The sequence below is a fragment of the Oncorhynchus gorbuscha genome, unplaced genomic scaffold (genome assembly GCF_021184085.1).
Source record: "Oncorhynchus gorbuscha isolate QuinsamMale2020 ecotype Even-year unplaced genomic scaffold, OgorEven_v1.0 Un_scaffold_1014, whole genome shotgun sequence".
In the NCBI taxonomy this organism is placed as follows: domain Eukaryota; kingdom Metazoa; phylum Chordata; class Actinopteri; order Salmoniformes; family Salmonidae; genus Oncorhynchus; species Oncorhynchus gorbuscha.
Genome location: NW_025745927.1, coordinates 173,973 through 199,607, shown reverse-complemented (window position 1 = coordinate 199,607; position 25,635 = coordinate 173,973). Strand labels below are relative to the sequence as shown.

The window sequence follows — 25,635 nt, the reverse complement described above, 5'->3', positions numbered from 1 at the left end:
GGATACGGGACTGCTCGTCGCCAGAGGTTAAGTTAAATCTATGATTACGCTCCCGGATACGGGACTGCTCGTCGCCAGAGGTTAAGTTAAATCTATGATTACGCTCCCGGATACGGGCTTTTGACGCCAGAGGTTAAGTTAAATCTATGATTACGCTCCCGGATACGGGCTTGCTCGTCGCCAGAGGTTAAGTTAAATCTATGATTATGCTCCCGGATACGGGACTGCTCGTCGCCAGAGGTTAAGTTAAATCTATGATTACGGTCCCGGATACGGGCTTGCTCGTCGCCAGAGGTTAAGTTAAATCTATGATTACGCTCCCGGATACGGGCTTTTGACGCCAGAGGTTAAGTTAAATCTATGATTACGCTCCCGGATACGGGCTTGCTCGTCGCCAGAGGTTAAGTTAAATCTATGATTACTCTCCCGGATACGGGAGTGCTCGTCGCCAGAGGTTAAGTTAAATCTATGATTACTCTCCCGGATACGGGATTGCTCGACGCCAGAGGTTAAGTTAAATCTATGATTACGCTCCCGGATACAGGAGTGCTCGTCGCCAGAGGTTAAGTTAAATCTATGATTACTCTCCCGGATACGGGACTGCTCGACGCCAGAGGTTAAGTTAAATCTATGATTACGCTCCCGGATACGGGCTTGCTCGTCGCCAGAGGTTAAGTTAAATCTATGATTACGCTCCCGGATACGGGCTTGCTCGTCGCCAGAGGTTAAGTTAAATCTATGATTACTCTCCCGGATACGGGCTTTTGACGCCAGAGGTTAAGTTAAATCTATGATTACGCTCCCGGATACGGGCTTGCTCGACGCCAGAGGTTAAGTTAAATCTATGATTACTCTCCCGGATACGGGCTTTTGACGCCAGAGGTTAAGTTAAATCTATGATTACGCTCCCGGATACGGGACTGCTCGACGCCAGAGGTTAAGTTAAATCTATGATTACTCTCCCGGATACGGGCTTTTGACGCCAGAGGTTAAGTTAAATCTATGATTACGCTCCCGGATACGGGACTGCTCGACGCCAGAGGTTAAGTTAAATCTATGATTACTCTCCCGGATACGGGCTTTTGACGCCAGAGGTTAAGTTAAATCTATGATTACTCTCCCGGATACGGGCTTTTGACGCCAGAGGTTAAGTTAAATCTATGATTACGCTCCCGGATACGGGACTGCTCGTCGCCAGAGGTTAAGTTAAATCTATGATTACTCTCCCGGATACGGGCTTTTGACGCCAGAGGTTAAGTTAAATCTATGATTACGCTCCCGGATACGGGCTTGCTCGACGCCAGAGGTTAAGTTAAATCTATGATTACGCTCCCGGATACGGGCTTTTGACGCTAGAGGTTAAGTTAAATCTATGATTACTCTCCCGGATACGGGACTGCTCGTCGCCAGAGGTTAAGTTAAATCTATGATTACTCTCCCGGATACGGGCTTGCTCGTCGCTAGAGGTTAAGTTAAATCTATGATTACGCTCCCGGATACGGGCTTGCTCGTCGCCAGAGGTTAAGTTAAATCTATGATTACGCTCCCGGATACGGGCTTGCTCGTCACCAGAGGTTAAGTTAAATCTATGATTACGCTCCCGGATACGGGCTTGCTCGTCGCCAGAGGTTAAGTTAAATCTATGATTACGCTCCCAGATACGGGCTTGCTCGACGCCAGAGGTTAAGTTAAATCTATGATTACTCTCCCGGATACGGGCTTTTGACGCCAGAGGTTAAGTTAAATCTATGATTACGGTCCCGGATACGGGCTTGCTCGTCGCCAGAGGTTAAGTTACATCTATGATTACTCTCCCGGATACGGGCTTGCTCGTCGCCAGAGGTTAAGTTAAATCTATGATTACTCTCCCGGATACGGGCTTTTGACGCCAGAGGTTAAGTTAAATCTATGATTACGCTCCCAGATACGGGACTGCTCGACGCCAGAGGTTAAGTTAAATCTATGATTACTCTCCCGGATACGGGCTTGCTCGTCGCCAGAGGTTAAGTTAAATCTATGATTACTCTCCCGGATACGGGCTTGCTCGTCGCCAGAGGTTAAGTTAAATCTATGATTACGGTCCCGGATACGGGACTGCTCGTCGCCAGAGGTTAAGTTAAATCTATGATTACGCTCCCGGATACGGGCTTTTGACGCCAGAGGTTAAGTTAAATCTATGATTACGCTCCCGGATACGGGACTGCTCGTCGCCAGAGGTTAAGTTAAATCTATGATTACGCTCCCGGATACGGGACTGCTCGTCGCCAGAGGTTAAGTTAAATCTATGATTACGCTCCCGGATACGGGCTTGCTCGTCGCCAGAGGTTAAGTTAAATCTATGATTACTCTCCCGGATACGGGCTTGCTCGTCGCCAGAGGTTAAGTTAAATCTATGATTACGCTCCCGGATACGGGACTGCTCGTCGCCAGAGGTTAAGTTAAATCTATGATTACGCTCCCGGATACGGGACTGCTCGTCGCCAGAGGTTAAGTTAAATCTATGATTACGCTCCCGGATACGGGCTTTTGACGCCAGAGGTTAAGTTAAATCTATGATTACGCTCCCGGATACGGGACTGCTCGTCGCCAGAGGTTAAGTTAAATCTATGATTACGCTCCCGGATACGGGACTGCTCGTCGCCAGAGGTTAAGTTAAATCTATGATTACGCTCCCGGATACGGGACTGCTCGTCGCCAGAGGTTAAGTTAAATCTATGATTACGCTCCCGGATACGGGACTGCTCGACGCCAGAGGTTAAGTTAAATCTATGATTACGCTCCCGGATACGGGCTTGCTCGTCGCCAGAGGTTAAGTTAAATCTATGATTACGCTCCCGGATACGGGCTTGCTCGTCGCCAGAGGTTAAGTTAAAATCTTTTTAAATTGTATGCTCCGTTTCAGCTAATGATGGGGTAGGCCATGTCTGAATATATTATGTCTGTTACCACTGATAACCTGAATGACCCTAGAAGGTTTTAGAAGGCTATTAAGTCTATGACTGGTAACAGTAATGTTAATTAATTACCGTCATGTGTTTTGAAGGACTCTGTTGCTATATATGACAAAACTGAAATGCTGAATTGTTTCAATGAGCACTTTGTATCATCTGGTAGGCTGTTTGATTCAGTGTCCTCTGTCTCTGCACAACCCTGTGTGGATGAACCAGTGTCCTCTGTCTCTGTCCAACCCTGTGTGGATGAACCAGTGTCCTCTATCTCTGTCCAACCCTGTGTGGATGAACCAGTGTCCTCTATCTCTGTCCAACCCTGTGTGGATGAACCAGTGTCCTCTGTCTCTGTACAACCCTGTGTGGATGAACCAGTGTCCTCTGTCTCTGTACAACCCTGTGTGGATGAACCAGTGTCCTCTGTCTCTGTCCAACCCTGTGTGGATGAACCAGTGTCCTCTGTCTCTGTCCAACCCTGTGTGGATGAACCAGTGTCCTCTGTCTCTGTCCAACCCTGTGTGGATGAACCAGTGTCCTCTATCTCTGTCCAACCCTGTGTGGATGAACCAGTGTCCTCTGTCTCTGTCCAACCCTGTGTGGATGAACCAGTGTCCTCTGTCTCTGTCCAACCCTGTGTGGATGAACCAGTGTCCTCTGTCTCTGTACAACCCTGTGTGGATGAACCAGTGTCCTCTGTCTCTGTCCAACCCTGTGTGGATGAACCAGTGTCCTCTGTCTCTGTACAACCCTGTGTGGATGAACCAGTGTCCTCTGTCTCTGTCCAACCCTGTGTGGATGAACCAGTGTCCTCTGTCTCTGTCCAACCCTGTGTGGATGAACCAGTGTCCTCTGTCTCTGTCCAACCCTGTGTGGATGAACCAGTGTCCTCTATCTCTGTCCAACCCTGTGTGGATGAACCAGTGTCCTCTGTCTCTGTCAACCCTGTGTGGATGAACCAGTGTCCTCTGTCTCTGTCCAACCCTGTGTGGATGAACCAGTGTCCTCTGTCTCTGTCCAACCCTGTGTGGATGAACCAGTGTCCTCTATCTCTGTACAACCCTGTGTGGATGAACCAGTGTCCTCTGTCTCTGTCCAACCCTGTGTGGATGAACCAGTGTCCTCTGTCTCTGTCCAACCCTGTGTGGATGAACCAGTGTCCTCTGTCTCTGTCCAACCCTGTGTGGATGAACCAGTGTCCTCTATCTCTGTCCAACCCTGTGTGGATGAACCAGTGTCCTCTGTCTCTGTCCAACCCTGTGTGGATGAACCAGTGTCCTCTGTCTCTGTCCAACCCTGTGTGGATGAACCAGTGTCCTCTGTCTCTGTCCAACCCTGTGTGGATGAACCAGTGTCCTCTGTCTCTGTCAACCCTGTGTGGATGAACCAGTGTCCTCTATCTCTGTCCAACCCTGTGTGGATGAACCAGTGTCCTCTGTCTCTGTCCAACCCTGTGTGGATGAACCAGTGTCCTCTGTCTCTGTCCAACCCTGTGTGGATGAACCAGTGTCCTCTGTCTCTGTACAACCCTGTGTGGATGAACCAGTGTCCTCTATCTCTGTCAACCCTGTGTGGATGAACCAGTGTCCTCTGTCTCTGTCCAACCCTGTGTGGATGAACCAGTGTCCTCTGTCTCTGTCCAACCCTGTGTGGATGAACCAGTGTCCTCTGTCTCTGTCCAACCCTGTGTGGATGAACCAGTGTCCTCTGTCTCTGTCCAACCCTGTGTGGATGAACCAGTGTCCTCTGTCTCTGTCCAACCCTGTGTGGATGAACCAGTGTCTTCTGTCTCTGTCCAACCCTGTGTGGATGAACCAGTGTCCTCTGTCTCTGTCCAACCCTGTGTGGATGAACCAGTGTCCTCTATCTCTGTCCAACCCTGTGTGGATGAACCAGTGTCCTCTGTCTCTGTCCAACCCTGTGTGGATGAACCAGTGTCCTCTGTCTCTGTCCAACCCTGTGTGGATGAACCAGTGTCCTCTGTCTCTGTCCAACCCTGTGTGGATGAACCAGTGTCCTCTGTCTCTGTCCAACCCTGTGTGGATGAACCAGTGTCCTCTGTCTCTGTCCAACCCTGTGTGGATGAACCAGTGTCCTCTGTCTCTGTCCAACCCTGTGTGGATGAACCAGTGTCCTCTATCTCTGTCCAACCCCTGTGTGGATGAACCAGTGTCCTCTGTCTCTGTCCAACCCTGTGTGGATGAACCAGTGTCCTCTGTCTCTGTCCAACCCTGTGTGGATGAACCAGTGTCCTCTGTCTCTGTCCAACCCTGTGTGGATGAACCAGTGTCCTCTGTCTCTGTACAACCCTGTGTGGATGAACCAGTGTCCTCTATCTCTGTACAACCCTGTGTGGATGAACCAGTGTCCTCTGTCTCTGTCCAACCCTGTGGGATGAACCAGTGTCCTCTGTCTCTGTCCAACCCTGTGTGGATGAACCAGTGTCCTCTGTCTCTGTACAACCCTGTGTGGATGAACCAGTGTCCTCTATCTCTGTACAACCCTGTGTGGATGAACCAGTGTCCTCTGTCTCTGTCCAACCCTGTGTGGATGAACCAGTGTCCTCTGTCTCTGTCCAACCCTGTGTGGACGAACCAGTGTCCTCTGTCTCTGTCCAACCCTGTGTGGATGAACCAGTGTCCTCTGTCTCTGTCAACCCTGTGTAGACGAACCAGTGTCCTCTGTCTCTGTCCAACCCTGTGTGGATGAACCAGTGTCCTCTGTCTCTGTCCAACCCTGTGTGGATGAACCAGTGTCCTCTGTCTCTGTCCAACCCTGTGTGGATGAACCAGTGTCCTCTATCTCTGTCCAACCCTGTGTGGATGAACCAGTGTCCTCTATAAAACCCTGTGTGGATGAACCAGTGTCCTCTGTCTCTGTCCAACCCTGTGTGGATGAACCAGTGTCCTCTGTCTCTGTCCAACCCTGTGTGGATGAACCAGTGTCCTCTGTCTCTGTCCAACCCTGTGTGGATGAACCAGTGTCCTCTATCTCTGTACAACCCTGTGATGAACCAGTGTCCTCTGTCTCTGTCCAACCCTGTGTGGATGAACCAGTGTCCTCTGTCTCTGTCCAACCCTGTGTGGATGAACCAGTGTCCTCTGTCTCTGTCCAACCCTGTGTGGATGAACCAGTGTCCTCTATCTCTGTCCAACCCTGTGTGGATGAACCAGTGTCCTCTGTCTCTGTCCAACCCTGTGTGGATGAACCAGTGTCCTCTGTCTCTGTCCAACCCTGTGTGGATGAACCAGTGTCCTCTGTCTCTGTCCAACCCTGTGTGGATGAACCAGTGTCCTCTGTCTCTGTACAACCCTGTGTGGATGAACCAGTGTCCTCTATCTCTGTACAACCCTGTGTGGATGAACCAGTGTCCTCTGTCTCTGTCCAACCCTGTGTGGATGAACCAGTGTCCTCTGTCTCTGTCCAACCCTGTGTGGATGAACCAGTGTCCTCTGTCTCTGTACAACCCTGTGTGGATGAACCAGTGTCCTCTATCTCTGTACAACCCTGTGTGGATGAACCAGTGTCCTCTGTCTCTGTCCAACCCTGTGTGGATGAACCAGTGTCCTCTGTCTCTGTCCAACCCTGTGTAGACGAACCAGTGTCCTCTGTCTCTGTCCAACCCTGTGTGGATGAACCAGTGTCCTCTGTCTCTGTCCAACCCTGTGTAGACGAACCAGTGTCCTCTGTCTCTGTCCAACCCTGTGTGGATGAACCAGTGTCCTCTGTCTCTGTCCAACCCTGTGTGGATGAACCAGTGTCCTCTGTCTCTGTCCAACCCTGTGTGGATGAACCAGTGTCCTCTATCTCTGTCCAACCCTGTGTGGATGAACCAGTGTCCTCTATCTCTGTCCAACCCTGTGTGGATGAACCAGTGTCCTCTGTCTCTGTCCAACCCTGTGTGGATGAACCAGTGTCCTCTGTCTCTGTCCAACCCTGTGTGGATGAACCAGTGTCCTCTGTCTCTGTGAACCCTGTGTGGATGAACCAGTGTCCTCTGTCTCTGTCCAACCCTGTGTGGATGAACCAGTGTCCTCTGTCTCTGTCCAACCCTGTGTGGATGAACCAGTGTCCTCTATCTCTGTCCAACCCTGTGTGGATGAACCAGTGTCCTCTGTCTCTGTCCAACCCTGTGTGGATGAACCAGTGTCCTCTGTCTCTGTCCAACCCTGTGTGGATGAACCAGTGTCCTCTGTCTCTGTCCAACCCTGTGTGGATGAACCAGTGTCCTCTGTCTCTGTACAACCCTGTGTGGATGAACCAGTGTCCTCTATCTCTGTACAACCCTGTGTGGATGAACCAGTGTCCTCTGTCTCTGTCCAACCCTGTGTGGATGAACCAGTGTCCTCTGTCTCTGTCCAACCCTGTGTGGATGAACCAGTGTCCTCTGTCTCTGTACAACCCTGTGTGGATGAACCAGTGTCCTCTATCTCTGTACAACCCTGTGTGGATGAACCAGTGTCCTCTGTCTCTGTCCAACCCTGTGTGGATGAACCAGTGTCCTCTGTCTCTGTCCAACCCTGTGTAGACTGACCAGTGTCCTGTCTCTGTCCAACCCTGTGTGGATGAACCAGTGTCCTCTGTCTCTGTCCAACCCTGTGTAGACTGACCAGTGTCCTCTGTCTCTGTCCAACCCTGTGTGGATGAACCAGTGTCCTCTGTCTCTGTCCAACCCTGTGTGGATGAACCAGTGTCCTCTGTCTCTGTCCAACCCTGTGTGGATGAACCAGTGTCCTCTATCTCTGTCCAACCCTGTGTGGATGAACCAGTGTCCTCTATCTCTGTCCAACCCTGTGTGGATGAACCAGTGTCCTCTGTCTCTGTCCAACCCTGTGTGGATGAACCAGTGTCCTCTGTCTCTGTCCAACCCTGTGTGGATGAACCAGTGTCCTCTGTCTCTGTCCAACCCTGTGTGGATGAACCAGACTGAGGTCTCTGTCCAACCCTGTGTGGATGAACCAGTGTCTCTGTCTACTACCTGTGGGATGAACCAGTGTCCTCTGTCTCTGTACATGTGTCATGAAAGTGTCCTCTGTCTCTGTACAACCCTGTGTGGATGAACCAGTGTCCTCTGTCTCTGTAAAACCCTGGTACTGAACCAGTGTCCTCTGTCTCTGTCCAACCTGTGTGGATGAACCAGTGTCCTCTATCTCTGTCCAACCCTGTGTGGATGAACCAGTGTCCTGTATCTCTGTCCAACCCTGTGTGGATGAACCAGTGTCCTCTGTCTCTGTACAACCCTGTGTGGATGAACCAGTGTCCTCTGTCTCTGTCCAACCCTGTGTGGATGAACCAGTGTCCTCTGTCTCTGTCCAACCCTGTGTGGATGAACCAGTGTCCTCTGTCCAACCCTGTGTGGATGAACCAGTGTCCTCTGTCTCTGTCCAACCCTGTGTGGATGAACCAGTGTCCTCTGTCTCTGTCCAACCCTGTGTGGATGAACCAGTGTCCTCTGTCTCTGTCCAACCCTGTGTGGATGAACCAGTGTCCTCTATCTCTGTCCAACCCTGTGTGGATGAACCAGTGTCCTCTGTCTCTGTCCAACCCTGTGTGGATGAACCAGTGTCCTCTGTCTCTGAGCTGGTCAAACGTTTAGGTTTTTGCCATTCTCAGTGCAGGTGGTACATAAAGCCCTGAAATCCTTAGATCAGAGAAAGCCTGCAGGTCCTGATCATTCTCAGTGCAGGTGGTACATAAAGCCCTGAAATCCTTAGATCAGAGAAAGCCTGCAGGTCCTGATCATTCTCAGTGCAGGTGGTACATAAAGCCCTGAAATCCTTAGATCAGAGAAAGCCTGCAGGTCCTGATCATTCTCAGTGCAGGTGGTACATAAAGCCCTGAAATCCTTAGATCAGAGAAAGCCTGCAGGTCCTGATCATTCTCAGTGCAGGTGGTACATAAAGCCCTGAAATCCTTAGATCAGAGAAAGCCTGCAGGTCCTGATCATTCTCAGTGCAGGTGGTACATAAAGCCCTGAAATCCTTAGATCAGAGAAAGCCTGCAGGTCCTGATCATTCTCAGTGCAGGTGGTACATAAAGCCCTGAAATCCTTAGATCTTAAAGCCTGCAGGTCCTGATCATTCTCAGTGCAGGTGGTACATAAAGCCCTGAAATCCTTAGATCAGAGAAAGCCTGCAGGTCCTGATCATTCTCAGTGCAGGTGGTACATAAAGCCCTGAAATCCTTAGATCAGAGAAAGCCTGCAGGTCCTGATCATTCTCAGTGCAGGTGGTACATAAAGCCCTGAAATCCTTAGATCAGAGAAAGCCTGCAGGTCCTGATCATTCTCAGTGCAGGTGGTACATAAAGCCCTGAAATCCTTAGATCAGAGAAAGCCTGCAGGTCCTGATCATTCTCAGTGCAGGTGGTACATAAAGCCCTGAAATCCTTAGATCAGAGAAAGCCTGCAGGTCCTGATCATTCTCAGTGCAGGTGGTACATAAAGCCCTGAAATCCTTAGATCAGAGAAAGCCTGCAGGTCCTGATCATTCTCAGTGCAGGTGGTACATAAAGCCCTGAAATCCTTAGATCAGAGAAAGCCTGCAGGTCCTGATCATTCTCAGTGCAGGTGGTACATAAAGCCCTGAAATCCTTAGATCAGAGAAAGCCTGCAGGTCCTGATCATTCTCAGTGCAGGTGGTACATAAAGCCCTGAAATCCTTAGATCAGAGAAAGCCTGCAGGTCCTGATCATTCTCAGTGCAGGTGGTACATAAAGCCCTGAAATCCTTAGATCAGAGAAAGCCTGCAGGTCCTGATCATTCTCAGTGCAGGTGGTACATAAAGCCCTGAAATCCTTAGATCAGAGAAAGCCTGCAGGTCCTGATCATTCTCAGTGCAGGTGGTACATAAAGCCCTGAAATCCTTAGATCAGAGAAAGCCTGCAGGTCCTGATCATTCTCAGTGCAGGTGGTACATAAAGCCCTGAAATCCTTAGATCAGAGAAAGCCTGCAGGTCCTGATCATTCTCAGTGCAGGTGGTACATAAAGCCCTGAAATCCTTAGATCAGAGAAAGCCTGCAGGTCCTGATCATTCTCAGTGCAGGTGGTACATAAAGCCCTGAAATCCTTAGATCAGAGAAAGCCTGCAGGTCCTGATCATTCTCAGTGCAGGTGGTACATAAAGCCCTGAAATCCTTAGATCAGAGAAAGCCTGCAGGTCCTGATCATTCTCAGTGCAGGTGGTACATAAAGCCCTGAAATCCTTAGATCAGAGAAAGCCTGCAGGTCCTGATCATTCTCAGTGCAGGTGGTACATAAAGCCCTGAAATCCTTAGATCAGAGAAAGCCTGCAGGTCCTGATCATTCTCAGTGCAGGTGGTACATAAAGCCCTGAAATCCTTAGATCAGAGAAAGCCTGCAGGTCCTGATCATTCTCAGTGCAGGTGGTACATAAAGCCCTGAAATCCTTAGATCAGAGAAAGCCTGCAGGTCCTGATCATTCTCAGTGCAGGTGGTACATAAAGCCCTGAAATCCTTAGATCAGAGAAAGCCTGCAGGTCCTGATCATTCTCAGTGCAGGTGGTACATAAAGCCCTGAAATCCTTAGATCAGAGAAAGCCTGCAGGTCCTGATCTTTTGGATCCCTGCTTTTTAAATCTGGCAGCTGATTTCAGAGCTGAACCACTTACATCTCTGTTCAATCTAACCCTGGAATATAATGACATTCCAAAGATCTGGAAATCAGCATTTGTCCTACCACTTTTAAAAGGGGGAGATCCAACTCTATTAAATAATTATAGGCCAATCTCAAAGCTGTCACCCCTGGTGAAAATACTTGAAACCCTTGTAAGTGAACAGCTAAAATAGTTTTTATTTACTAACTCTATTTTATCAATGTACCAATCGGGCTTCAGGAAGAAACAGCACAATTACAGCAGCCATGAAGGTTTTAAATGATATCACTGAAGCCCTTGACAAAAAACAGCACTGTGTCTCACTTTTTATTGATCTCTCTAAGGCTTTTGATACAGTTGATCATGCTATACTAAGGCAGAGATTGTCGAGTGGAGGTCTTTCGGAGCATGCAGTTGATCATGCTATACTAAGGCAGAGATTGTCGAGTGGAGGTCTTTCGGAGCATGCAGTTGCATGGTTTGCTAACTAGCTGTCTGATAGAACTCAGTGCATTCAATTTGATGGGCTTATGTCTGTTGAATTGTCTCTATTTAATGGTGTGCCCCAAGGCTCTGTACTTGGTCCTCTCTTATTCACTATTTATATAAATGATTTAGACAAAAATGTCCAAAATGCACAACTTCATTTTTATGCTGATGATGCTGTTGTTTACTGTTGTGCCTCGTCTCTTACAAAAGCTTTCCAGAACTTACAAACTGCTTTTTATACTGTTCAACATACCTTATCCTCAATACTGACAAAACTAAACTAATGTTGTTTTCTAAAGCAAGAAATAGACCTCTGAACCTTTCACCTATTACTACCTGTCAGGGCAAGGAGATTGAGACTGTTACCTCATATAAATATCTTGGATACTACCTGTCAGGGCAAGGAGACTGAGGTTGTAATCTCATATAATATCTTGGATACACCTGTCAAATGAGGTTGTAATCTTGGATACTACCTGTCAGGGCAAGGAGACTGAGGTTGTAATCTCATGTAAATATCTTGGATACTACCTGTCAGGGCAAGGAGACTGAGGTTGTAATCTCATGTAAATATCTTGGATACTACCTGTCAGGGCAAGGACTGAGGTTGTAATCTCATACTTGGATACTACCTGTCAGGGCAAGGAGACTGAGGTTGTAATCTCATGTAAATATCTTGGATACTACCTGTCAGGGCAAGGAGACTGAGGTTGTAATCTCATAAATAAATATCTTGGAATCTCACTTGGACTACTGTCAGGGCAAGGAGACTGAGGTTGTAATCTCATGTAAATATCTTGGATACTACCTGTCAGGGCAAGGAGACTGAGGTTGTAATCTCATGTAAATATCTTGGATACTACCTGTCAGGGCAAGGAGACTGTCTTGTAATCTCATGTTATCTTGGATATATGTCTGTCTGTCATTTTTTTGTAATGACTTGGTGCTGCCTATCTTGGCCAGGGCGCTCTTGAAAAATAGATTTTAATCTCACTAACCTTCCTGGTTAAATAAAGGTTAAATAAAAAATAAGCAGGCCTGTTGTAAAATAAATAGCCTATCACAGTCATTTGTTGGGTATGGTAGGTACTAGTCTTACTTGGTTAATGCTGCAATATAGCCTGTTCAAAACTTTAGTGAAGGTTAAATATATATATATATATATAGTATAATATATATATACAGTATAATATGTCATTCTACCCCTGAACCCACTGTTCCCTGGTAGGCCGTCATTGTGAAGAAGAATTTGTTCTTAACTGACTTGTTAAATAAAGGTTAAATAAAGAAACTGCTTTGTACAGGTCAGAAGGACATTCTCAGGGATTTGATCCAGCACCCTTTCGGTTACTGACCCAACGTTCTAACCACTAGGCTACCTGCTGGTTACTGACCCAACGTTCTAACCACTAGGCTACCTGCTGGTTACTGACCCAACGTTCTAACCACTAGGCTACCTGCTCTAACCCCTAACCCTAACCCTTTGTTCAGGTCAGAAGGACATTCTCAGGGATTTGATCCAGCACCCTTTCGGTTACTGACCCAACGTTCTAACCACTAGGCTACCTGCTGGTTACTGACCCAACGTTCTAACCACTAGGCTACCTGCCAGCTCTAACCCCTAACCCTACCCCTAACCCTTACCCTAACCCTTTCGGTTACTGACCCAACGTTCTAACCACTAGGCTACCTGCTCTAACCCCTAACCCTAACCCTTTGTTCAGGTCAGAAGGAAATTCTCAGGGATTTGATCCAGCAACCATTCGGTTACTGACCCAACGTTCTAACCACTAGGCTACCTGCTCTAACCCCTAACCCTAACCCTTTGTTCAGGTCAGAAGGAAATTCTCAGGGATTTGATCCAGCAACCTTTCGGTTACTGACCCAACACTCTAACCACTAGGCTACCTGCTGGTTACTGACCCAACGTTCTAACCACTAGGCTACCTGCTCTAACCCCTAACCCTAACCCTAACCCTTTCGGTTACTGATCCAACGTTCTAGCCACTAGGCTACCTGCCGGCCCAGGTCGTCCGGTGCCAATTTGACTAACGACGCCCTGGGGTGTGTGTACCTTTCATCCCAGCAGTGTTGTAGGTCTGTGCAGTAAGGGGTCGGTCATGTGACCCCTGTTCCAGGATCTCATTGGGCGGCTCAGCACTGCCGTCTAACCTGAGGAACACAGAATGATTTAAGTTCATATACTGTATGCCATTTAACAGACACTTTTATCCAAACTACTTTCAATGAGTACATATGTGTGGCCTGAGCAGGAATGGATTCCACGACCCTGGCATTGAGGAATGGAGCCCACGACCCTGGCATTGAGGAATGGACCCTACGACCCTGGCATTGAGGAATGGAGCTCATGACCCTGGCATTGAGGAATGGAGCCCACGACCCTGGCATTGAGGAATGGAGCTCCCACCCTGGCATTGAGGAATGGAGCGCAGGACCCTGGCATTGAGGAATGGAGCTCACGACCCTGGCATTGAGGAATGGAGCTCACGACCCTGGCAGGAATGGAGACCACGACCCTGGCATTGAGGAATGGAGCCACGACCCTGGCATTGAGGAATGGCATTGAGGAATGGACCCACGACCCTGGCATTGAGGAATGGAGGACCCTGGCATTGAGGAATGGAGACCACGACCCTGGCATTGAGGAATGGAGTGACCCTGGCATTGAGGAATGGAGGAATGGAACCTGGCATTGAGGAATGGAGACCACGACCCTGGCATTGAGGAATGGAGACCACGACCCTGGCATTGAGGAATGGAGACCCACGACCCTGGCATTGAGGAATGGAGGCCAAATGGAGCCACGACCCTGGCATTGAGGAATGGAGACCACGACCCTGGCATTGAGGAATGGATTCCACGACCCTGGCATTGAGGAATGGAGCCCACGACCCTGGCATTGAGGAATGAGGAATGGAGCCCAGACCCTGGCATTGAGGAATGGAGACCACGACCCTGGCATTGAGGAATGGAGACCAGGACCCTGGCATTGAGGAATGGAGCCCACCCTGGCACCCCTGGCATTGAGGAATGGAGCCCAGGACCCTGGCATTGAGGAATGGAGCCCACGACCCTGGCATTGAGGAATGGAGCCCACGACCCTGGCATTGAGGAATGGAGCCCAGGACCCTGGCATTGAGGAATGGAGACCACGACCCTGGCATTGAGGAATGGAGCCCAGGACCCTGGCATTGAGGAATGGAGACCAGACCCTGGCATTGAGGAATGGAGCTGTGGACCCTGGCATTGAGGAATGGAGACCAGCCCTGGCATTGAGGAATGGAGCCCAATGGACCCTGGCATTGAGGAATGGAGACCAGCTTACCCTGGCATTGAGGAATGGAGACCACGACCCTGGCATTGAGGAATGGAGCCCAGGACCCTGGCATTGAGGAATGGAGAGACCAGGACCCTGGCATTGAGGAATGGAGCCCACAGACCCTGGCATTGAGGAATGGAGCCCACGACCCTGGCATTGAGGAATGGAGCCCACGACCCTGGCATTGAGGAATGGATGGAGCTCACGACCCTGCATTGAGGAATGGAGCCACGACCCTGGCATTGAGGAATGGAGACCACGACCCTGGCATTGAGGAATGGAGACCACGACCCTGGCATTGAGGAATGGAGCCCACGACCCTGGCATTGAGGAATGGAGCCCACGACCCTGGCATTGAGGAATGGAGCCCACGACCCTGGCATTGAGGAATGGAGCCCACGACCCTGGCATTGAGGAATGGAGCCCACGACCCTGGCATTGAGGAACCCTGGAGGAATGGACCCACGACCCTGGCATTGAGGAATGGAGCCCACGACCCTGGCATTGAGGAATGGAGCCCACGACCCTGGCATTGAGGAATGGAGACCACCCTGGCATTGAGGAATGGATGGCATTGAGGAATGGAGCCCTGGCATTGAGGAATGGAGCCCATGACCCTGGCATTGAGGAATGGAGCCCACGACCCTGGCATTGAGGAATGGAGACCACGACCCTGGCATTGAGGAATGGAGACCACGACCCTGGCATTGAGGAATGGAGCCCACGACCCTGGCATTGAGGAATGGAGACACACCCGACCCTGGCATTGAGGAATGGAGACCACACCCTGGCATTGAGGAATGGAGCCCACACCCTGGCATTGAGGAATGGAGACCACACCCTGGCATTGAGGAATGGAGCCCAGGACCACACCACTGGCACAGGAATGGAGACCACTGGACCACTGGCATTGAGGAATGGAGACCACACCCTCATTGAGGACAGACCACACACATTGAGGAATGGAGTTGTTTCACTGTTGGCATGTGAATGGGTAGACCACGACCCTGGCATTGAGGAATGGAGACCAGTTACCCTGGTTTGAGGAATGGAGTGGTTGACCTGGCATTGTTTCAGGACCCTGGCATTGTTACCCCTGGCATTGAGGAATGGAGACCACACCCTGGCATTGAGTGAATGGAGAACACCTCCCTGGCATTGAGGAATGGGGGAATTGTGGACAACACCCTGGCATTGACCTACACATCAGTGGCATTGAAATGGAGTTTCACACCCTGGCTGTTGAGGAATGGAGACCAGGACCCTGGCATTGAGGAATGGAGACCAGGACCCTGGCATTGAGGAATGGAGACCACACCCTGTGTTAGGAATGGAGCACAGTTCCTGGTTGAGGAATGGACCCAGGACCCATTGGACAACACAGAACTGGACCTGTGAGATTCAGAAGCTTACCTGTACAGGTTTTCCCTGTTACCTGTGTTGTTTCACTGTTACCTGTGTTGTTTCACTGTTACCTGTGTTGTTTCACCAGTGTGTTACCTGTGTTGTTTCATCAGTGTGTTACCTGTGTTGTTTCATCAGTGTGTTACCTGTGTTGTTTCATCAGTGTGTTACCTGTGTTGTTTCACCAGTGTGTTACCTGTGTTGTTTCACTGTTACCTGTGTTGTTTCATCAGTGTGTTACCTGTGTTGTTTCACTGTACCTGTGTTGTTTCACCAGTGTGTTACCTGTGTTGTTTCACTGTTACCTGTGTTGTTTCATCAGGTGTTACCTGTGTTGTTTCACTGTTACCTGTGTTGTTTCATCACACCTGTGTTGTTTCACAGTGTGTTACCTGTGTTGTTTCATCAGTGTGTTACCTGTGTTGTTTCACAGTGACAACACCTGTGTTGTTTCACTGTTACCTGTGTTGTTTCATAATGTTAATAATATAGGACAACACCTCCTTGTTGACCACACAGCACACACATGTTACTATACAGTCATGTGTTGTTTACATTCCTGTGTATGTTTCATCAGTGTGTTACCTGTGTTGTTTCACTGATACCTGTGTTGTTTCACCAGTGTGTTACCTGTGTTGTTTCACTGTTACCTGTGTTGTTTCATCAGTGTGTTACCTGTGTTGTTTCACTGTTACCTGTGTTGTTTCATCAGGACAACACCCCCTCCTGTGGGTCCAGGTTATAGAGGTACAGATATCCATCAGCTGCTATACAGGACAAACCTCCTCTGTTGGATCCTACACACACACACACACACACACACACACACAACACACACACACACACACACACACACACACACACACACACACACACACACACACACACACACACACACACACACACACACACACACACACACAGCTCTAGTGTGTGGTAGAGAACGTTCTAGTGGGTGTGGGGGAATATGGTCCCAGCTCTAGAGTGTGGTAGAGAACGTTCTAGTGTGTGGTAGAGAACACCATGTTAATATACAGGACAACACCTCCCAGCTCTAGAGTCTGGTAGAGAACGTTCTATGTTAATATGGACAACAGCTCTAGTGTCTGGTAGAGAACGTTCTAGTGGGTGTGTGGGGGAATATGGTCCCAGCTCTATGTGTAATATACAGGACAACACCTCCTGGGTGTTGGGGAATACACACCCATGTTAATAGAGTGACAAACCTCCTCTAGTGTGGTGACCTAGGAACACACTATGTGTATGGGAATATGGTTCCCAGCTCTGAGTTGGTAGAGAACGTTCTGTTAATGTGGGAATATGGTCCCAGCTCTGTTGAGTCTGGTAGAGAACGTTCTAGTGGGTGTGTGGACACACACCATGTTAATATGGACCCAGCTCTAGAGTCTGGTACACAACGTTCTATGTTGTGGGGGAATATGGTCCCAGCTCTAGAGTCTGGTAGAGAACGTTCTAGTGGGTGTGTGGTGGGAATATGGTCCCAGCTCCTAGAGTCTGGTAGAGAACGTTCTATGTTAATGTACAGGGGAATACCTCAGCTCTGAGTCTGGTACACAACGTTCTATGTTAATATGGTCCCAGCTCTAGAGTCTGGTAGAGAACAGTGGGTGTGTGGGGGAATATGGTCCCAGCTCTAGTGTGTGGTAGAGAACGTTCTAGTGTTGGGGGGAATATGGACAACAGCTCTAGAGTTGGTAGAGAACGTTCTAGTGGGTGTTCTTACAGGACAGAGCACAGATGTTCTTGTGTCCAGAGAAGGGCAGTCACCATGTTAATATCCAGTGAAACATCTCTGTCACCTGACACACACAGAGGTTACATGGTCAGACAGTACACCTCCTCTGTTGACACACACACACTCTCTCACTCTCTCAAAAGGACAACCCACTCACCTGAGAGGGCAGGTTGGTCTACACCACACACCTTTAATATCCACCCCAACACCTCCTCTGTTGGCCTACACACACACACCATGTTAATATACAGGACAACACCTCCTCTGTTGACCTACACACACCATGTTAATATACAGGACAACACCTCCTCTGTTGACCTACACACACCATGTTAATATACAGGACAACACCTCCTCTGTTGACCTACACACACACACAATGTTAATATACAGGACAACACCTCCTCTGTTGACCTACACACACCATGTTAATATACAGGACAACACCTCCTCTGTTGAATGTTAATATACAGGACAACACCTCCTCTGTTGACCTACACACACCATGTTAATATACAGGACAACACCTCCTCTGTTGATGTTAATATACAGGACAACACCTCCTCTGTTGACCTACACACACACACCATGTTAATATACAGGACAACACCTCCTCTGTTGACCTACACACACACACCATGTTAATATACAGGACAACACCTCCTCTGTTGACCTACACACACACACCATGTTAATATACAGGACAACACCTCCTCTGTTGACCTACACACACACACCATGTTAATATACAGGACAACACCTCCTCTGTTGACCTACACACACCATGTTAATATACAGGACAACACCTCCTCTGTTGACCTACACACACCATGTTAATATACAGGACAACACCTCCTCTGTTGACCTACACACACACACCATGTTAATATACAGGACAACACCTCCTCTGTTGACCTACACACACCATGTTAATATACAGGACAACACCTCCTCTGTTGACCTACACACACACACCATGTTAATATACAGGACAACACCTCCTCTGTTGACCTACACACACCATGTTAATATACAGGACAACACCTCCTCTGTTGACCTACACACACACACCATGTTAATATACAGGACAACACCTCCTCTGTTGACCTACACACACACACCATGTTAATATACAGGACAACACCTCCTCTGTTGACCTACACACACACACCATGTTAATATACAGGACAACACCTCCTCTGTTGACCTACACACACACACCATGTTAATATACAGGACAACACCTCCTCTGTTGACCTACACACACACACCATGTTAATATACAGGACAACACCTCCTCTGTTGACCTACACACACCATGTTAATATACAGGACAACACCTCCTCTGTTGACCTACACACACCATGTTAATATACAGGACAACACCTCCTCTGTTGACCTACACACACACACCATGTTAATATACAGGACAACACCTCCTCTGTTGACCTACACACACACACCATGTTAATATACAGGACAACATCTAGAATCAGACTAATGCAGCCAGGTGAGGGGGGGGCGGGGGTACTTACTTCTCTTTCTGCGTCTCTAGTTTGAAGATGTGGACCGTCTCCGTGTTACTGGATGCTGATAGGTAGAGGCCTTCCATACTGAAGGCCAGGGAACAGATAGATACACACCTAACACACACACACACACACACACACACACACACACACACACACACACACACACACACACACACACACACACACACACACACACACACACACACACACACACACACACACACACACACACTTCAGTGTGTCAGACTGAACTCAGCTGTAGCTCATTTAATATTGTCCACTATTAAAACACATATTACTATATAGAGTGGAATGAAGGAATGAAGGAGAGATGAAGAAGGAGGGAGATGAAGAAGGAGGGAGAAGAAAAAGGAGGGAGATGAAGAAGAAGGAGGGAGATGAAGAAGAAGGAGGGAGATGAAGAAGAGGAGATGAAGAAGAAGGAGGGAGAAGAAGAAGGGGGAGATGAATGAAGAAGGAGGGAGAAGAAGAAGGAGGGAGATGAAGAAGAAGGAGGGAGAAGAAGAAGAAGAGGAGGGAGATGAAGAAGAAGGAGGGAGATGAAGAAGAAGGAGAAAGAAGAAGACAGAGGGAGATGAAGAAGAAGGAGGGAGATGAAGAAGGAGGGAGATGAAGAAGGAGGAGATGAAGAAGAAGGAGGGAGAAAGAAGGAGGGAGATGAAGAAGAAGGAGGGAGAAGAAGAAGGAGGGATGAAGAAGAAGAAGGAGGAGGAGATGAAGAAGGAGGGAGATGAAGAAGGAGGAGATGAAGAAGGAGGAGAGATGAAGAAGGAGGAGATGAAGAAGGAGGAGATGAAGAAGAAGAAGGAGGGAGATGAAGAAGGAGGGAGAAGAATAAGAAGAAGGAGGGAGATGAAGAAGAAGGAGGGAGATGAAGGGAGGGAGAAGATGAAGAAGGAGGGAGATGAAGAAGAAGGAGGGAGATGAAGAAGGAGGGAGATGAAGAAGGAGGTCCTACCTTTTGACTCCTCGACGGAACTCAAACAGTTTCTGAGATCAAGGATGGAGAACAAGAAGACAGAGGGATCAGAACACACTGGTTAGATTACACACAGGATAGATGAAGAAGGAGGATGACAGCGAGGTTACAACACAAGACTTCCAGCCGGTCCACCACTACACTGTTAATACCCATCAGATCTGCTACCATGGAAGGGTCAGGGTTAGGAGGGCCAAGAGGGAAGGAGGGTCAGAAGAAGGGGGAGGAAGTTAAGGGGGAGATGAAGAGATGGATAGAAAATAGTATCTGTATGGTAAGGGTCAGGGTTAAGGGAGGGGTTAAGAATAAGAAGAAGGGTCAGGGTTGAAGGGAGGGAGAGATAAGGGTCGGGATTAAGGGAGGGCAGAGGAAGAAGACCTCAGTAGTTCAGTGTAACAGTTTAAAGTGTCCCACCTTTTGACTCCGAGGCTGTGGCCAGTTTCTGTCCCTCAGGGATGGAAACACACAATCAGCTGCTAATGGAACACACTGGTTACATTCATGGATAGCTGATCCCTCTGGAGACACAGTTAAACACACAGAGACTGAAACACCACAGTTGTTAAGCTACCCATCAGATCTGCTACCATGGAAGGTCAGGGTTAAGGGCCATAGAGATGGATAGAAAATAGTATCTGTATGGTAAGGGTCAGGGTGTGTGTATGGGGTCAGGGTTAAGGGTCAGGGTTAAGGGTCGGGGTTAAGGGCCAGGGTTAAGGGTCAGGGTTAAGGGTCAGGGTTAAGGGCCAGGGTTAAGGGCCATAGAGATGAATAGAAAACCTGGATCTCCTATTGTAGCACTGGTCAGGGTTAGGGGTCAGTTATCAGGGCTGATGGAGAGGGCACACAGAGATGGATAGAAAACACATCTGATATTACAGTAGGAGAAAACACACAACCCTGGGGCCAGAACACACACAAGAGATGGATAAGACACAACCTGGGGTAAACACACAGATTTACAGGGTCAGGAGAAAACACACAGATTTACCAGGGTTAGGAGAAAACACAAGATTTACAGGGAGAAAACACACAGGGTTGGGGTCAGAGTTAACACACAGGGGAGAAAACACAAGATATTACAGTAGGAGAAAACACACAACCCTGGGAGAGAACACACAACCCTGGGGAGACCACCTCAGAGAAAACACACAGATATTAGGGTCAGGGATTAAGGGTCAGGAGAAAACACACAACCCTGGGGTGTCCCACCTTCTCCGAGGCTGTGGCACAACCCTGGGGAGAAAACACACAGATATTACAGGAGGAGAAAACACACAACCCTGGAGAGAAAACACACAGATATTACAGTAGGAGAAAACACACAACCCTGGGGAGAGAACACACAACCCTGGGGAGAAAACACACAGATATTACAGTAGGAGAAAACACACAACCCTGGGGAGAGAACACACAGATATTACAGTAGGAGAAAACACACAACCCTGGAGAGAGAACACACAACCCTGGGGAGAAAACACACAGATATTACAGTAGGAGAAAACACACAACCCTGGAGAGAGAACACACAACCCTGGAGAGGCCAGGTACACACAACCCTTACTGGGGAGAGAACACACAACCCTGGGGAGAAAACACACAACCCTGGGGAGAAAACACACAACCCTGGGGAGAGAACACACAACCCTGGGGAGAGAACACACAACCCTGGGGAGAAAACACACAACCCTGGGGAGAAAACACACAACCCTGGGGAGAGAACACACAACCCTGGGGAGAGAACACACAGATATTACAGTAGGAGAAAACACACAACCCTGGGGAGAAAACACACAACCCTGGGGAGAAAACACACAGCCCTGGGGAGAGAACACACAATCCTGGGGAGAGAACACACAGATATTACAGTAGGAGAAAACACACAGCCCTGGGAAGAAAAGACACAACCCTGGGGAGAAAACACACAAACCTGGGGAGAGAACACACAACCCTGGGGAGAGAACACACAACCCTGGGGAGAGAACACACAACCCTGGGGAGAGAACACACAACCCTGGGGAGAAAACACACAACCCTGGGGAGAGAACACACAACCCTGGGGAGAGAACACACAACCCTGGGGAGAGAACATACAACCCTGGGGAGAGAACACACAGATATTGCAGTAGGAGAGAACACACAGATATTACAGTAGGAGAAAACACACAGCCCTGGGAAGAAAAGACACAACCCTGGGGAGAAAACACACAACCCTGGGGAGAGAACACACAACCCTGGGGAGAGAACACACAACCCTGGGGAGAGAACACACAACCCTGGGGAGAGAACACACAACCCTGGGGAGAGAACACACAACCCTGGGGAGAGAACACACAACCCTGGGGAGAGAACACACAACCCTGGGGAGAGAACACACAACCCTGGGGAGAGAACACACAACCCTGGGGAGAGAACACACAACCCTGGGGAGAGAACACACAGATATTACAGTAGGAGAGAACACACAACCCTGGGGAGAGAACACACAGATATTACAGTAGGAGAAAACACACAACCCTGGGGAGAGAACACACAACCCTGGGAGAGAAAACACACAACCCTGGGGAGAACACACAACCCTGGGGAGAGAACACACAACCCTGGGAGAGAACACACAACCCTGGGGAGAGAACACACAACCCTGGGGAGAGAACACACAACCCTGGGAGAAAACACACAACCCTGGGAGAGAACACACAACCCTGGGGAGAGAACACACAACCCTGGGGCGAGAACACACAACCCTGGGGAGAAAACACACAACCCTGGGGAGAGAACACACAACCCTGGAGAGAAAACACACAGATATTACAGTAGGAGAAAACACACAACCATGGGGAGAAAACACACAACCCTGGGGAGAGAACACACAACCCTGGGGAGAGAACACACAGATATTACAGTAGGAGAAAACACACAACCCTGGGGAGAGAACACACAACCCTGGGGAGAGAACACACAGATATTACAGTAGGAGAGAACACAAAACCCTGGAGAGAGAACACACAACCCTGGGGAGAGAACACACAACCCTGGGGAGAGAACACACAACCCTGGGGAGAAAACACACAGCCCTGGGGAGAAAACACACAGATATTACAGTAGGAGAAACACACAACCCTGGGGAGAGAACACACAACCCTGGGGAGAGAACACACAATATTACAGTAGGAGAGAACACAAAACCCTGGAGAGAGAACACACAACCCTGGAGAGAGAACACACAACCCTGGGGAGAGAACACACAACCCTGGGGAGAGAACACACAACCCTGGGGAGAGAACACACAGATATTACAGTAGGAGAGAACACACAACCCTGGAGAGAAAACACACAACCCTGGGGAGAGAAAACACAGATATTATAGTAGGAGAAAACACACAACCCTGGAGAGAAAACACACAACCCTGGGGAGAGAACACACAACCCTGGGGAGAAAACACACAGCCCTGGGGAGAAAACACACAGATATTACAGTAGGAGAAAACACACAACCCTGGGGAGAGAACACACAACCCTGGGGAGAGAACACACAGATATTACAGTAGGAGAAAACACACAACCCTGGGGAGAGAACACACAACCCTGGGGAGAGAACACACAACCCTGGGGAGAGAACACACAACCCTGGGGAGAAAACACACAACCCTGGGGAGAGAACACACAACCCTGGGGAGAGAACACACAGATATTACAGTAGGAGAAAACACACAGCCCTGGGGAGAGAACACACAGATATTACAGTAGGAGAAAACACACAACCCTGGGGAGAGAACACACAACCCTGGGGAGAGAACACACAGATATTACAGTAGGAGAGAACACAAAACCCTGGAGAGAGAACACACAACCCTGGAGAGAGAACACACAACCCTGGGAGAGAACACACAACCCTGGGGAGAGAACACACAACCCTGGGAGAGAACACACAACCCTGGGGGAGAGAACACACAACCCTGGGGAGAGAACACACAACCCTGGGAGAAAACACACAGCCCTGGGAGAAAACACACAGATATTACAGTAGGATTCAAACACACACCTGGGGAGAGAACACACAACCCTGGGGAGAGAACACACAACCCTGGGGAGAGAACACACAAATATTACAGTAGGAGAGAACACAAAACCCTGGAGAGAGAACACACAACCCTGGAGAGAGAACACACAACCCTGGGGAGAGAACACACAACCCTGGGGAGAGAACACACAACCCTGGGGAGAGAACACACAACCCTGGGGAGAGAACACACAGATATTACAGTAGGAGAGAACACACAACCCTGGAGAGAAAACACACAACCCTGGGGAGAGAACACACAGACCCTGTAGGAGAAAACACACAACCCTGGGGAGAGAACACACAACCCTGGAGAGAAAACACACAACCCTGGGGAGAGAACACACAACCCTGGGGAGAAAACACACAGCCCTGGGGAGAAAACACACAGATATTACAGTAGGATTGAACACACAACCCTGGGGAGAGAACACACAACCCTGGGGAGAGAACACACAGATATTACAGTAGGAGAGAACACACAACCCTGGGGAGAGAACACACAACCCTGGGGAGAGAACACACAACCCTGGGGAGAGAACACACAACCCTGGGGAGAGAACACACAACCCTGGGGAGAGAACACACAACCCTGGGGAGAGAACACACAGATATTACAGTAGGAGAAAACACACAGCCCTGGGGAGAGAACACACAACCCTGGGGAGAGAACACACAACCCTGGGGAGGGAACACACAACCATGGGGAGAGAACACACAGATATTACAGTAGGAGAGAACACACAACCCTGGGGAGAGAACACACAACCCTGGGGAGAGAACACACAACCCTGGGGAGAGAACACACAACCCTGGGGAGAGAACACACAACCCTGGGGAGAGAACACACAACCCTGGGGAGAGAACACATGGATATTACAGTAGGAGAGAACACACAACCCTGGGGAGAGAACACACAACCCTGGGGAGAAAACACACAACCCTGGGGAGAGAACACACAACCCTGGGGAGAGAACACACAACCCTGGGGAGAGAACACACAGCCCTGGGGAGAGAACATACAGCCCTGGGGAGAGAACATACAGCCCTGGGGAGAGAACATACAGCCCTGGGGAGAAAACACACAGATATTACAGTAGGAGAAAACACACAGATATTACAGTAGGAGAAAACACACAACCCTGGAGAGAGAACACACAACCATGGGGAGAGAATACACAACCCTGGGGAGAGAACACACAACCCTGGGGAGAGAACACACAACCCTGGGGAGAGAACACACAACCATGGGGAGAGAATACACAACCCTGGGGAGAGAACACACAACCCTGGGGAGAGAACACACAACCCTGGGGAGAGAACACACAGACATTACAGTAGGAGAGAACACACAACCCTGGGGAGAGAACACACAACCCTGGGGAGAGAACACACAACCCTGGGGAGAAAACACACAGCCCTGGCGAGAGACACACAACCCTTTTAGTCAAGAGAACACACAACCCTGGGGAGAGAACACACAACCCTGGGGAG

The 25,635-nt window shown here is 49.2% G+C and overlaps 1 long non-coding RNA gene and 1 pseudogene across 1 annotated transcript; both read right to left on the bottom strand.

The window, feature by feature from the left end:
• Positions 1–25,635, bottom strand: part of LOC124020992 — a 42,047-nt pseudogene that overhangs the window by 4,750 nt on the left and 11,662 nt on the right.
• On the bottom strand, positions 17,759–20,114 carry LOC124020994. Its single transcript, XR_006836174.1, has 3 exons — positions 20,061–20,114; positions 19,085–19,192; positions 17,759–17,771 (listed from the first exon to the last, which is right to left on the bottom strand). It is a non-coding gene; the product is annotated as an uncharacterized LOC124020994 (long non-coding RNA).